This window comes from Mesocricetus auratus, unplaced genomic scaffold (assembly GCF_017639785.1).
Source record: "Mesocricetus auratus isolate SY011 unplaced genomic scaffold, BCM_Maur_2.0 Super-Scaffold_100010, whole genome shotgun sequence".
NCBI lineage: Eukaryota > Metazoa > Chordata > Mammalia > Rodentia > Cricetidae > Mesocricetus > Mesocricetus auratus.
In genome coordinates this window covers 80541866-80557003 of record NW_024429194.1, presented here as the reverse complement: position 1 = coordinate 80557003, position 15138 = coordinate 80541866, and positions in this window count along the sequence as shown.

Below are 15138 nucleotides of genomic sequence, written 5' to 3'. Positions count from 1 at the left end.
GGTTCTGCCATTGAGTGCTGTGAAGAGTCTCAGAGCTGAGGGATGAGCTTACCCGGTGCCATGGATCCTGGCAGAAGACACTGGAAGAGTGCAGCTAAATCAAGGACAGTGGTGATGGGGTAGTGGCAGGAGCCAGAGGATCTATATTGTCACAGCAGGTTTCCCAGCAACGGCACAGACAGAGCACTACCAGCACTGCATGCTGGACACAGGTGTGTCCAGGCTGTTTGCTTGGCGTGTGTTGAGAACTATCTTCCAAAATTTCATATCCTCCTGGAACCTATGAACAGACTTAGGCTGGAGTGGGACCTTCATTTAGTGGGACTGTTGTGGCATACACGGAGGGAAAATAGGACAGAGGTGGAAACTAGAACAGTGTGCAGTTCTGGGATGGTAGGAGCCAGAAGAAGCAGGAAGGACCCTCTCTGTCCAGGACCCTTCTCCCAGACAGTGCAGGCCCTGGCTCATACTTAGATTTCTGTCTTGCATTTTCAAGAGATGCGAAAAACACATTCCCTTGTCCTAAGCACCTCCTCCCACTCAATCTATGGGCCTTTGCTCCTATGGCTGAGAAAGCAAACTCATCAATGTCAAATCCTCACAAGGTAAGTCCAAAACAAAGAAGACCTGGGCTCCCATGCCCAACACACACCGGCATGGGAAAGTAGTGAGAATTGTTTCCAACCGCTCATGATGGCTTTGCTCAGCAAGATGAAGACCCAGCATGTATACAAGACCTTTTATTTTCTGCACCTTGTCCTGTCTTTGGGGGTGTCTAACCCCTCCAGCTGCTGACTCGTCATGTGGTTCCCCCGTGCTCCTAAGGAAAAGTCTTACAGCAGCTCAAAAGAAAAGGTAAAGTCACTTTTGTATCATTGTTCTTAGAGGGATTTCCACCCAAGAGTGTTTGCAAAAGGACAGAACAGATTTCAAAAGCTAACAAGCTAGAATCTCCAGGCCCTGCTCTTCCAGGGGACAGCGAAGCCAGAAGCCAGTCAGAGGCACTGATCAGCCCTTCTCCAGCCCAGGGAGCTGCATCCTGAGCTAGCCCCAGGCTTCTGCATATGGGTTTAAGGTCAGATCAGCAGGCAAGCCCTGCTCAACTGTCAGGGACAGAGCTGAGGCCTGTCGTGGGCACAGCCTCCTGAGCCTATGCTGGTGGAGGAGGCATAAGCACTGTGTCCTTAATAAACAGCATCCTAGGAGTCCTTCATCCTCTTGACTTCTACCTGACAGCAGCTAACTTTTCCATGTGTACAACACCTAGCACTTATATTGACATCCAGGAGATTTCCCACAGTCTCTTTTGCTGTTGGACCAACATGTTACAAAAAAGAAAAAAGAAAAAAGAAAGAAAAAGGTCTAAGCTTTCAATCCCAGCGTTAAGGAGGCAGAGGCAGGCAGATCTTTATGAGTTTGAGATCAGTCAGGTCTATGTAGTGAGTTCCAGGACAGTGAGACCCTTTCTCAAAACAAAACAAAACAAAACAAAACAAAACAAAACAAAACAAAACCTGTTCCAATAGGGCCACATCCTCCATGGCCAGGACCATATATATCCTCACCAATTCTCTCTGATTCAAACATTCCACCAGAGAGGAAGGCTCCTTAAGACTGAGGATGTCAACAACCCACAAGTCTCAGAAAGTTCCTAAAACTGACCAGATGTACTAGGTTTACCCCCCTTTTCAAGGTCAAACAAGTGATAAGGCCTGCTGAGGAGATGCAGGTCAGCTGAGCTGCCTAGAAGTTCTCTTTGATCTGTTGAGCTGACGACAAGTTATACAGAGAGTGCCAGGGTTCCAGCTTTCATGGGCTGGCCTTTGTGATACAGCTGTCTTTGAATCATGCCTGATCTTTTAAATAAACCTACACCCATACTCCTGTATATAACCCAGATAAACTCACTGATTCACCAAGTTAGACTTTGATGGCACCCTTACTTTGGTCCTTTGTCTGGAGTGAGTGAGTAGACATTTGTTCATGTTTCCCCAAGACTAGTGTCATATAACACAGTGTGTACAGTATGCATTTGTAATGCCTGAGCTGGGGCCAGGGCCTGTGCTCTGTCCATCAAGCTCTCCTCTTCATTGTACATGTGTGTGCTGAGCACCTCCAGTGGCCAGGCAACATACCAAAGGTCCTGCAGTCAGAACATAATGACTAATACTCATTGTCAGTATGGATGCTTGAATGAGACATGTCCCCCTACAGGCTCATGCATTTGAACACTTGGTGGTGCTATTTGGGGAGGTTTAGGTGGTGTGGCCTTACTAGACAAAGTGTGGTACTGGGGATGGGTTTTGAGTTGTTATAGCCCCACCCCTTCTAGTGCCCCTCCTTTCTGCTTCATGCTTATGGTTGAGGATATGAGCTCTCAGCTTCCTGCTCTGGGCGCCATGCCTGACTGTTCCCATGCCTCCCCACCGTGGTGGACTCTTAGCCCTCTGAAACTGTAAGCTAAATGAACTCTTCTTTTTCTAGTAGTCACCTTGGTCATGATGTTCTGTCATAGTGGAGTGGTTTGAAATAGCTATGGCTCCCATAGACTCGTGTGTTTGAATGCTTGGCCCATGGAAGCAGCACTATTAGGAAGCCTAGCTTTGTTGGAGCAGGTGTGTCACTGTGGGGGCAGGCTTTAAGGTCTCATGTGATCACGTAAGTTTCAGTTCCCTCCCTGCTGCCTGTGGATCAAAGTTAAGAACTCTCAGGTCCTCCCCCAGCACAAAGCCTGCCTGCATGCCACCGTTTCCCACAATGACAATAATGGACTAAACCTCTGAAACTATAAGCCAACACCAAATAAATATTTTCTTTTATAAGAGTTGCCATTGCCAGCCAGGCAGTGTTGGCATATGCCTTTAATCCCACCACTCGGGAGGAGGAGGCAGGTGGATCTCTGTGAGTTTGAGGCCAGTCTGGTCTACGAAACTACACAGAGAAACCCCTCAGGGACTCTGAGAGACATGTCTACAGTAGACATTCACCCAAGGAAACCTTCAAAGGCTTCACTTGTTCTTGGTTGATGTAAAAGCCACTCATTGTGGGGGTCATGCAGCTGATATTTACTTCCTGTGAGCTCTGATGGACATAATAAGACTTCTGAGGGCTGAAAAGATGACTCGGTGGTTAAGAGCACACACAGGCTTCTCTTCCAGGGGACCTGGTTTCAATTCCCAGAACAGACATGGCAGCTCACACCTGACTGCAACTCTTCCAGTTCCAGGGGGGCCTGATACCTTCACACCAATGCACATAAAATAAATTATTTTTATTTATTGGTTTCTCAAGACAGGGTTTCTCTGTGTAGCTTTGGAACCTATCCTGGCACTCGCTCTGTAGACCATGCTGGCCTCGAACTCACAGAGATCTGCCTGCCTCTGTCTCCCGAGTGCTGGGATTAAAGGTGTGCGCCACCACCGCCTGACTTATTATTTTTTTTAAAGACTTCTACTGCCAGGCATTGGTGGTGCACGCCTTTAATCCCAGCACCAGGGAGGCAGAGGCAGGCAGATCTCTGTGAGTTTGAGGCCAGCCTGGTCTACAAGAGCTAGTTCCAAGACAGGCTCCAAAACAACACAGAGAAGCCCTTTCTCGAAAAACCAAAAAAAATAATAATAACAACAACAACAATAATAATAATGACATCTACTTACTGTTTATGACATTTTATCTGCCCTTGTCTTCCTGAACCCAAAGGCTAATTTTGTTGAAAGTGCTGATTCTTCCCTCAGCCCTGCAGATGTCAGAACGGGAGTAAACATGGGTGGAAAATCATGACACCTCTGCCTGTCTCCTTTGCTGCCTCAACGTTGGGGTCAGATTTCTGCTCACCTCTGTGATAGACAAGTTCAAAACTGGTAAGTAAGGCAGCACCACTCCCTGGCCAAGTGCCCGTGAGTCTCCAGTCATTCACCACTTCCTGCCCATCACCCCACCCTGGGAGGATCATGCTGATCACAGTCTCAGTTCTACTTTCATTCTGTTGCTGTGATTTAAAACAAAGCAAGACTCCTGACTTGGGGGGAGGAAAGGTTTTACTTGGGTTACACTTCCAGGTCACAGTTCATCATTGAGGGAAGTAAGGGCAAGCACTCAAGCAATAACCTGAAGCAGAAACCATGAAAGAAAATGTCTTGCTGACTCCCCCAGGCTCATACTTAACTTTCTTATACAGCCTAGGACCATCTGCCTAGGGAATGGTACCGCCCACAGTGGTCTGGACTCGCCAACATAAATTAACAATCATGTTCTACCATAGACATACCCCACAGGGCAATCTGATCTGAGCAATTCCTCAGCTGAGACTCCATTCTCAGGTGATTCTAGGCTGCATCAAGATGACAGTTAATGCTATCTTTGATACTCCCTCATCTTTAAGTTTGCTACCTTTTCAAATCTTTCTCCTTGTTCCAGCAACAGGCCCTGTGTCATTACCCTTCTTCAGTGATGAGCAATGAATTTGAGTTCTGTAAAAGAGAGTGGCCAGGCCTATTTTCTCCATTATTTCAGACCCTCCTAATTCAGCAGCCAGGAGCATCCACCTTGGGGCAAACTTCCACAAAGTCTTTGAAAGAGGCCAGTCTGAGTAGAAATCCACTGACTCCTCCCCATCCAGCACCTTGCCTCCCTCTGACCCAGCACCCTGACTTTCTTATGAGAAGTCAGCCCACTTGGATATGTAATTCTTATGTACTGGAAGGTGGGGAGGAAATTAACAATAACTTCTGGTGAGCAAGACGAAACAGTCACTTAGAAGCTACTTTTGAAAAAAGGAAAGTTGACTCACTTGGGCCCATAGCCTAACTCAAACTTGAGCCTCTCTGTCTTCATTTTGTGTTTGTCTCCTTTGTTTGGGGTCACCTACTCACCTCTGAATGCCAGTATGTCAATCACCAAGAAGTGTTTAACTCATCTGATCTCCTTTCAAGGCTGAAGACACAGACAGAAGTCATTATCCTAACCCTTATTCATCTCAAATTCCAGGAAGAGCAAATCCTTGATCACCCCAGATGAGTGATCATCTTGAAGGAAACAGCTGGAAGCCTCAAGTAAGGACAGTGATAAAGACATCTTCAGATTACCTTGCAGGACAAGGAAGAGGCAATGGGGCTGCACCTTCACCGAGACTTTTTCATTATGTAGACTTCCTGCAGCCTACCACAAGCCTTCCTCTGTTTAAATGCCAGAACCCCAAAGATGGACTGTAGTTCCTTTGTATGCCTCTTCCCAGTATGGCCACAATGACTAAATCTCTGGGTTTTGTTTGTTTGTTTGTTTGGTTGGTTTTGGTTTTACGAGACAGGGTTTCTCTGTATTGTTTTGGAGGCTGTCGGTCCAGCCCGGCCTCGAACTCACAGAGATCGGCCTGCCTCTGCCTCCCAAGTGCTGGGACTAAAGGTGTGCACCACCAACGCCCGGCAAATCTCTGTTTTTTTATCTTTGTTTGTCTCTTGTATGTTGTTGCTGGTTTATTGGGAACTAGTGGCCAAGTCTTGTCTGTAGCGCTGGAGCCCAAGGTTTTGCCCTAAAATCTTCAGCTATGTTAAGTAGTTAGTTAGACATTAGTAAGCTTGAAAATCATGAAGGATTGGGGTGGAGAGGTGGCTCAAAGGTTAAGAGCACATGCTGCTGTGCAGGAGACCCAGGTTTTGTTCTCAGTACTCATGATGGGTGGCTGACAATTGCCTGTGACTTCAGCTTCATGGGAATTGATACTGTCTTCTGGGCTACTAGGGTCCTACACATGTGCACACACAAATAATTAAAAAACAATAAAAGCCAGATGGTGGTGGCACACGCATTTTTATTTTTTATTATCTACAGTGTTCTGTCTTCATGTCTGCCTGCAGGCCAGTAGAAGGCACCAGATCTCATTACAGATGGTTGTGAGCCACTATGTGGTGCTGGGAATTGAACTCTGGACCTTAGGAAGAACAGCCAATGCTCTTAACCTCTGAGCCATCTCTCTAGCCCCGGTGGCACACACTTTTAATCCCAGAACTCAGGAGGCAGAGATAGGCAGATCTCAGTGAGTTCAAAGCCAACTGGTTCTGAAGAGTGAGTTTCAGGACAGCCAGTACTGTTACACAGAGAAACCCTGTCTCGAAAGAAAACAAAACAACAGCAAAAAAAAAAAAAACAATAAAAATAAATCATTAAAAGAACAAATAGAAAAGACTACTACCTAAAATAGACTTCCTGATAAAGAAACAGGACATACCTTCTGTCCCCTCCTTTAAGAGTTCAACCCCCAAGCAGGGTATAAACCAAGTGTGGAGTGCACGCCTGTAATCTTAGGACTTGGGAGCTCGAGACAAGAGGAACAGGAGTTCAAGATTTTTCTCAAAAATAATTAGAGAGGCTGGAGAGTTGGCTCTGTGTTTGAGAGCATTGGCTGCTCTTGCTGAGGACTGGGGTGCAGTTCCCAGCACCCATATGACACCTTATAACTGTCTCTAGCTCCAGTTCCAGGGGATCTGATGCCCTCTTCTGACCCCTCCAGCACCAGGCACTTAAGTGGTACACAGACACACATGAAGGCAAAACACTCATATAAACAAAATAAAAATAAATATTTTAAAATTAAAGTAGCAGGTCATGGTGGCACATGCCTTCAATCCCAGTACTTGGGAAACAGAAGCATATGAGTCTCAGGTCACCCTGGTCTATGCAGTGAGTTTCTCAGGTCACCCTGGTCTATGCAGTGAGTTTCTCAGGTCACCCTGGTCTATGCAGTGAGTTTCAAGGCAACCAACCTTGCCTAGTGAGACCCTGTTTCAAAAAAAAATGAGCAAACAAAATTGTAAATGTCACATTTCTCTGGGGCCACTAAGAAAAGTCAGTGTAAGAAAGGGTAGGAAAGCCAGGAATTGGTGGTACAGGCCTTTAATTCCAGCACTCGGGAGACAGAAGCAGGAGGATCTCTGTGAGTTCGAGACCACAGCTCAACTCATCTCAGCTGACCCTGACCATCAAGCGGACATTGTAGCCTCTGCAATAAAATACGTAACAGAGAAACATGGGATCCAGAGATTAAAGTCAGCCGGAGCTCCACGAGACCCTGTCCCCCCAAAAATCGAGATAGAGCTGGGAAGAGAAAAGAAAATGAAAACATCTCATTTGTTTTTAGGATTGATATATTTTTATTTTACATGTATGGGTCTTTGGCCTGCATGTGTGTCTCTGAACCTCATGAATGCCTGGTACCCACAGAGGCCAGAAGAGGGCATCAGATCCCCTGAGTTACAGACAGTTGTGAGCCACCATAGGGTGCTGAGAATTGAACCTGGGTCCTCTGGAAGAGCAGTCCGTTCTCAACTGCAGAGCCGCCTCTCCAGCCCCAAAATATGGCAAATTTTGAAGGAAGGGTGTAAAGTAAGACTTGGGATAATTTTAAAACTTCAAATATTTAAACAGAATCAGCTGGTACCCTGGTTCATACCTGTAGTCCTTTCATAGAAAAATCATTTAAACCAGGTTTTCTTTTTTTTTTAAATTAATGTGTTTGGTGCTTTGCCTGTATGTCTGTATGTGTACCGTGTGTGTGTGTGTGTGTGTGTGTGTGTGTGTGTGTGTGTGTGTGTGTGTGTGTGTGTTGCCTATGGAAGCCAGAAGAGGGTTTTTGATCCTGGGTGGTTTTGAGTTCCTATGCGCATGCTGAGAAGGAAACCCAGATCCTTTTCAGGAAGAGCCAGTGTTCCTGAATTCTAGGGTTCAGCCAGGCAGTGGTGGCACATGCCTTTGATGCCAGCAGGCGGGCAGATCTCTGAGTTCTAAGATACCCAGGGCTATAACAGAGAAAGCTTATCTTGGAGAAAGTAAGGAAAGAAGGGAGGGGACAGAGAGAGAGAGAGACAGAGAGAGAGAGAGAGACAGAGAGAGAAGAGACGAGAGACAGAGAGAGAGTTACAGGTATGTGCCATCACACAGAATAGATACTTTTTGAGGGTCTCGTGCAGCCCAAGGTGGCTTTGGATTTGCTTTATAACCTTGAACTCCTGGTCCTCTGGGACCCTATCTGACTCTATGCCATGCTGTGGGAGGAACTCAGTGCTTGATACATTCTACCAACTGAGCTACAGCCCCAGCCCCAGAATAAATAATATCTAAAAGAACAAATGACTTCAATGGATACAAAAACTGTTAATCCTTAAACTAATTGGGAGAGAATGGATACTCCATTAATGATAAAGAAATTTCAAGAACATCTAAAGCTAACATCATGTCGATTTAGAGGCTCAAGGCTCCCCCCTCCCCTTCTACAGTCTTGTATGCTCAGAGTGCTCATGCAGGAAACCTAGGAACTCCCTACACAGGCCTGGCTTTGCCAAAGAAGCCTTGAATGGGCACGTTGGGAAGAGTCCAGGAGAGTCAGTGGCCAGCTAGGCTTCAGCCTGGGAATGTGAAAGGCTAGCTGGCTACGACTCTCTGGAAGCCAGCTATGTCAGGGCCACTGCGCCTGTGCCGACTCTTCGGGGAAGCCTGAAGGCAGCCACTGAAGACAGATTGCTGGCAGGCTGCCTGGCCACAGCCTTCTTCACTAATCCCACCCTGGGGTACAGGATGTAGATGAGTTGGGGGGGCTGTCTGCCAGGCTTTCAGAGTATACACAGAGGAGGGAGCTGGCTGGGAGCAGAAAGTCTCAGCCCCGGATCCTTTATCCCCAAGTTCTATGCCTCGGGGTGGAGGAGGAACTGTTGCTAGCCACAGTTGTTACCATGGGAGGGATGAAGGAAGGGCCCCCTGCATCCAGGGACTTGGGGAGTGGGTTTGGTCTACCTAGGAAGTCCCATCTTGCTCATCCTCTCAGGCTTTTTTGGGGGACACTGGATCTACACTGACGTTCAAGGTCCCCATTGGTAGGACCTGAGACCCAGAGACAGCTGGGGACTACAGGGTAGCACTCTCCCAGGAATTGTAAATCTGTGATTCCCACTCTTAAGGGGCATGTTCCCCAACTTCAAGTGGACAGAAAAAGTTCAGCCTCCAGCTCTCTAGAGCCTCTGTGGCAGTGGATCTCAACAGGGGTTAGTTTATCAGATATTTACATTATGATTCATAACAGCAGCAAAATTACAGTTATGGAGTAGCAACGAAACAATTTTATGGCTACTGGTCACCACAACATGAGGAACTGTATTCAAGGGTCCCAGCATTAGGAAGGTTAAGAACTGCGTGGGCTTCCAGCATCACAGCCTTGATCATAGCAAGCGACATAATTTGTGTCTGGGTCTGACCCCTCCCCCCCGACCTGCAAGCTCTTCAGAAGAGCTGTGACTCCTTCTGTACCCCAACCCCAGCTCCCCTGCTGCTAGGCCTCCCTATGGGCTTGTTACCCAAGTTAAAGGCTTGGCCCTGGCAGCCCCCCAACAAGCCAAACTCGGCAAACTGTCCTCCACAGACCAATTAAAGACTAGTAACAAGCAGAAAGGAGAAACGGGTTTATTCAATGGGACCACAGTGGAAAGATGAACAAAGAGGCCCAGTGACTGCCTTGCATTCTGGTCTGTCTTCTGTGACATTTAGGGTGACTTGGAGGGGGAACTCACACAGAAGCAATCCTGATCAAACTGTGGCCACACCCCCTCATCCTGTCTACATCCAGTCTGTCCTGCAAGGTGGTCTGATCAGCTATGAGAACGCATGAAGTCTCTTACTAGGGGGCAAACTCCTCCTCTGGCCAGCCCTGGGCTTCAGCCTTTGTTTCTTCCCAGCATGAGATGCCTGGGAATAATCCAGAATCTTGGGAGTACAATATCTCAATAGTCTGACAGCCAAAGGGAGGGGCACAAGAGTCTGCTCAGAATAGTTTTATTCCTGCTAGACTGTTGCAGACTCAGGGGTGGGAGTGGGGGTGGGGGCAACATGGAAGCCTTTGTAAGCCCTGAGCCTCTGAGGACTGGATAGGATTTGCCCAAAACATGAGATTGTGTTAGAAAGAACAATCTCATCTAGGTGTGGTTCATTCTGCTGCACCCCAAGATGGAGCCATGTTGCTAAAAATCCTTCGCTGGGGGAAATGTGAATTATTATCTATCTTCCCTTCCTCATAAGGTCCCAATGACAAGTCACAGGTGTATGGGGCATAGGGGACCCTAATGCAGTCCCCCTGGGAAATCTGTATCCAGCGTGGATGATGGATGGTAGCCTCTATGTCTATGAGGAGAATAACTTTCCACCTGTGTGCTGGATTTTTTGTTTGTTTGTCAACTTGACATATGCTAGGGTCATCCTGGATAAAGGAACTTCAATTAACAAATATCTCCATCAAATTGCCCTGTAGGCAAGACATTTTCTTGATTAATGATTGATATGGGAGGGTGCAGACTTCTGTGGGTGGTACCACCCCAGGCAGGTGGTTCCTGGATTGTATTTAAAAAAAAAAAAAACAAGCCTAGCGAGCCATGGAGAGCGAATAGCATTTCTCCATGATTCTGCCTCAGTTCCTGCCTCCTGGCTTCTGCCTTGAGTTCCTGCCCTGATTTCCCTTCATTATGGACTGCAACTGTAAGGTGAAATAAACCCTTTCCTCCCCAATTTGCTCTTTTGGTTATGGTGTTTATCCCATCAGTAGAAACTTAAATAGGACAGCAACTGTGGGGTACTACCGTGACCGACCTGACACGTTGTTTTGGGGAGGACTGTGGAAGTGCAGCAACTGTGGGGTACTACCGTGATCGACCTGACGCATTGTTTTGGGGAGGACTGTGGAAGTGTTTAGAACTTTGGGTTAGCAAAGCCATTGGGTGCCGAGAGCTTAATGGGTGGTTCTGTGTGAACTTGAACAATAAAAATGCTGAGAGCAGTGCAGGTGGCAGAGCCCTGACTGTGAAGGGACACTGGAGAGTCCCTCAAAGATTCTATGGGAGCTACTCATATGATATGCTTGACTCAAGAGTCTGTGGTTGCCAGGCACTGGTGGCGCACGCCTTTAATCCCAGCACTCGAGAGGCAGAGGCAGGTGGATCTCTGTGAGTTTGAGGCCAGCCTGGTCTACAGAGTGAGTTCCAGGACAACCTCCAAAACAATACAGAGAAACCTTGTCTCAAAAAAACAAACAAACAAACAAAAGAGTCTGTTGTTTTGGGTTTAGGTACTGGAGAGATGGCTCAGTGGTTCAGATCACTGGCTGCTCTTCCAGAGGACAATTCTCAACACCCATATGTTGGCCAACATTCTCAACATATGGGTGTTGGCCAGTCCCAGGGGATTCAATGCTCCTTCTAGCTCTTTCTGTAGAGGGGTGCACAACAGGCCTGGTGGGTTCCAGTCCTCCTACTGGGTCCTAGGGACACTTGCTTTCCCCCCCTTACCATTTAAATAGCATTTAAGCACCGAGGGGATTTTATCAGCTGCAGAGTCCTCAATGGGAGACCACAGGGCGGGGATCCAGACACAGCATGACTGGGCTCCGGGATAAGCAATGTCCAGTCCAGGTTGAGTCTTGTGTTGAGGGTTATCTGGCTACTCCTACCAATGGCTACACCTTGGGACCCAAACCACCCAGTTTTAGAGACTATCAGCAGGGCCACCTCCCTTTGCTTCTCTGAGGAAAACCTCCCTTATTTCCTTTGTCAGTTACTGGAGACACCTGCAGTCCTTGCCCATCGTGGAACTTCCTGTCGGCCGTGGTGTCACTTCACTATGGCCCTCCTCTGTTCAGGGTCCTGGCGATGTGCCAGGAGTCCCACCTCAACATCCCTGTGCACAGTCGCAAAGTCTCTCCTGCTGAAAGGACTGTGTCAGGTCATAGGGACTGAGATGAGACCATCTCTGGGGGGTGGTAGGAAGATACTACAGCCTGGCCCTAAGTGTGACCCTGGCAAGTCTCCCTGACCTCAGCACGCAGATCCATCCGCCCACAGGTTTTTACCCACCTTATGGAGGACCAAAGGCCCCACTGGCCAAATGGGGGATGGGGTATTAGCAGTAGGCCCCTGGAGGCTGTGGGGGGAGTGAGGAGAAGGAAGTTTTGCACTTGAGTTAATACACACTACACAGTGCGCAGGAGGCAGAGGCAGGGGGGTTGCTGTACATTTGAGGCCAGCATGACCCACATGGAGAATTCCAGGCCAGTCAGGACTACATAGTCTCTCTCTCTCTCTCTCTCTCTCTCTCTCTCTCTCTCTCTCTCTCTCTCTCTCTCTCTCTCTCTCTCCCTCCCTCCTTCCCTCTCCCCTTTCCTCCCTCTCCCTCTTTCCCTCCCTCTCTCCTCTTCCTCCTTCCCTCTCTCCCCCACCCCCTCTCTCACACACACATAGAGATTCACAATATAAATTCCTTCACACATAAAGACTCTTCCAGTCCTCAATCAGCCAGTGCACAAAAGAAAATAAACTGTTGTGACCAACAGGTACAATTTCCTCTGGCAAGGGACAAGCCTGAAGATCAGAGTGGATGGATCTGGCTGCAGGACCTGACCCATGTGCTGCTTAGCGGAAGAGTAAAGTGTGGTGCAGCTTGGTGGGCAGAGTGTTTGCCTAGCGAGCATGCATGAGGCCTGCCTGCATTTTATCCTCGGAGAACACAAACCTGGTGTGGTGGCACAAACCCAGCCATGGGGAGACGGAGCCGGGAGAGCTGGAAGACCAAGGTCATCCTCAGCTACATAATGAGCCCAGTCCAGCCTGGAGCACAGAAGACAGTCTCAAAAAAAAAAAAAAATCAAAGACATAGCCACGCACAGGCCTGTAATTCCAGCACTTGAAAGACAGACGCAGGAGGATGTCTGTAAGTTAGAGGCCAGCCTGGTATATGTAGCAAGTTCCAGGCCAGTCTGGACTACAAGGTGAGATTCTGTCTCAAAAAACTAAACTAAACAAAAAACAATAAGCAAATAGAGTAGGATAGAACAGAACAGCAAAAGTAGAACGCAGTGCGACATGGAGTTCTGGCGGGGGAGGGGGGGTAGCGGCTTTCACAGTGGATGAGGATGGAAGTGGCAAAACCACCCTGGCACGCAGACGTCTCCTTACACCCTAAGCACGCACACACCACACAACCCAGCAAGTGCACTCCTGGGCACTTTCCCAGACAAATGAAAACATATGTTCACACCAAAACCTATATGCGAATGCTTATAGCAGCTTTGTTCTGCGCTTTCCCCAAACTAGAAACAATCCAGCTGTCCTTTAGCAAGGGATTGGCTAAATAGACTGTGCGTGCCCATCCCTTTGGAAGATGACTCCAAAATCAAGAAGGGAGACAGGCGTTTGATGCCTGAACCCAGTTTGAAGGAGTGCAAAGAAGGCTGTTGACTCAGCAATGACCTCTGTGCCATGATGCTCATGTGGAGGTCAAAAGATAACTTTCAGCTGGGCGGTGGTGGCACAACCTTTAATCTTAGCATTCGGGAGGCAGAGGCAGGCCTGTGTCTGTGCATTCGAGGCCAGGCTGGTATATAAACAAGTTCCAGGACAGTCAAAGCTGTTACACAGAGAAACCGTCTTGAAAAGAAACAAAAATAACTTTTGGGAGTTGGTTCTCTTCTTCCACTCAAAGCCAGGCTATGGGGCATGACAAGAGTCTTCACTGTTGAGCCATGGCGCCAGCCCTGTATTCTGGTTTGTTGCTTTTTATAATTATTTGTTTTTATTTTTATGTGTACAGATGTTTTGCCTGCGTGTCTATGTGTGCACTGCTCATGTGTGCCTGGTGACAGTGAAGGTCAGAAGTGGGCATCAGATCCCCTGGAGAACTGAAGTTACCATTGTGAGCCACTATGTGGGTGCTAGGGATTGAGCCTTGGTCCCCTGTAAGAGCAGCCAGTGCTCTTACTGCAGAGTCATCTCTCTTCTGATGCCCTCCAGACACCCAAGAGAGAGAGCACCTGCAGCTGCTCTACCTTAAAGCCACCTGAAACCATGCCCAAAGGGTGTGGTCACTTCTTCAAGTTCACTAGCAAGACAAGATGCCACTATGCCCCTTTATTATTTCTTATAACTTAATGTTATAATTACAATATTATCAAAATAAGAAAATTTAATTTGAGTCAGGCATGGTGGCACATTTATTTAATGCCAGCACTTAGAGGCAAAGGCAGGCAAATCTCTGTGAGTTTCTGGCCCGGGCTGCTAGAAAGTTCCAGGTAAGCCAGAGCTACATAAGTAAAGTTAAAAAAAAAGTTTAATTTGAAAAAGAAGTTGTGAATGTGTGTGGTCTCATACCTAGAAGGCATTTGGATAGCCTTAAAGTCCAGCATCATCATAACCTTTTGACCCATGAACCTCAACCCCATCTCAGAATCCCTTCAAACACAGTCTATTCAGGGTAGATGCCTCATAAACACGTATGCCCCACGTTTTGCTCCAGCCTGCCCTCTGCCAGGTATCCCCTCCTCCTGCCCTTCAGGAGTCACCTCACTACTAGACTGTGTGGACCCCTGAGTCTGCTCAGGGTTTGGCTGGATCAACCCCTCCTGGGGGTGTGACCACCGAGAGAGCGGGTACCTCACTGGTACCAGTGAACACTACTTCTGCGGCTGGGTGGTTTCATTCCAAACGAGCAAATGATGGGAGAAGAAAGGCTGATTATGTGTGAGTATGGACACAGATTGGCACAATTGCATTCTAGAACTTTTAACCATTTGTACTCATGAAACTACAAGGACCAGTGACCATCTACACTGAGGCCTGCGACCCTGGATAGGCTTCCTGCCCTGGGAATTCCTGATCCTGGAGTGACCTATTCACCTCCTACCAACACATCACAAAGGGAGAGTGGGGGTGAATTTAAAAAATTCCTGAGACAAGTGGGTGAGGCTTTGGTGTAGTGTGTTAGACATAGAATGGTGTGGATTGTTGTGTATTCCCTCAAGAACAATTCTTGAACTGCAAAATGGGAATGGCACAGAGTCCTGGCCCACTAGGGACTATAATGGACGCCCGGTAGGCAGAACAATCTGTTTTGTTTCTAATCAAGAGGATACTAATGTCGCCCAGATCGCTACAAGCTTTGAGGACCTTAGCCGGGATATTTACATATATCCCCGGTGACTCAGGACAAGGGCTGAGTCTGTCAGATTGTTTTTTCTCACAGCCGGGAGCTCTCGGTGGGCATTTAAGGACCACCAAGGGATAGGATCTAGGGGGTTCTGGCCCAAAGGTGACCCAGGGAGCCCTCAATCGGGAGGATGAA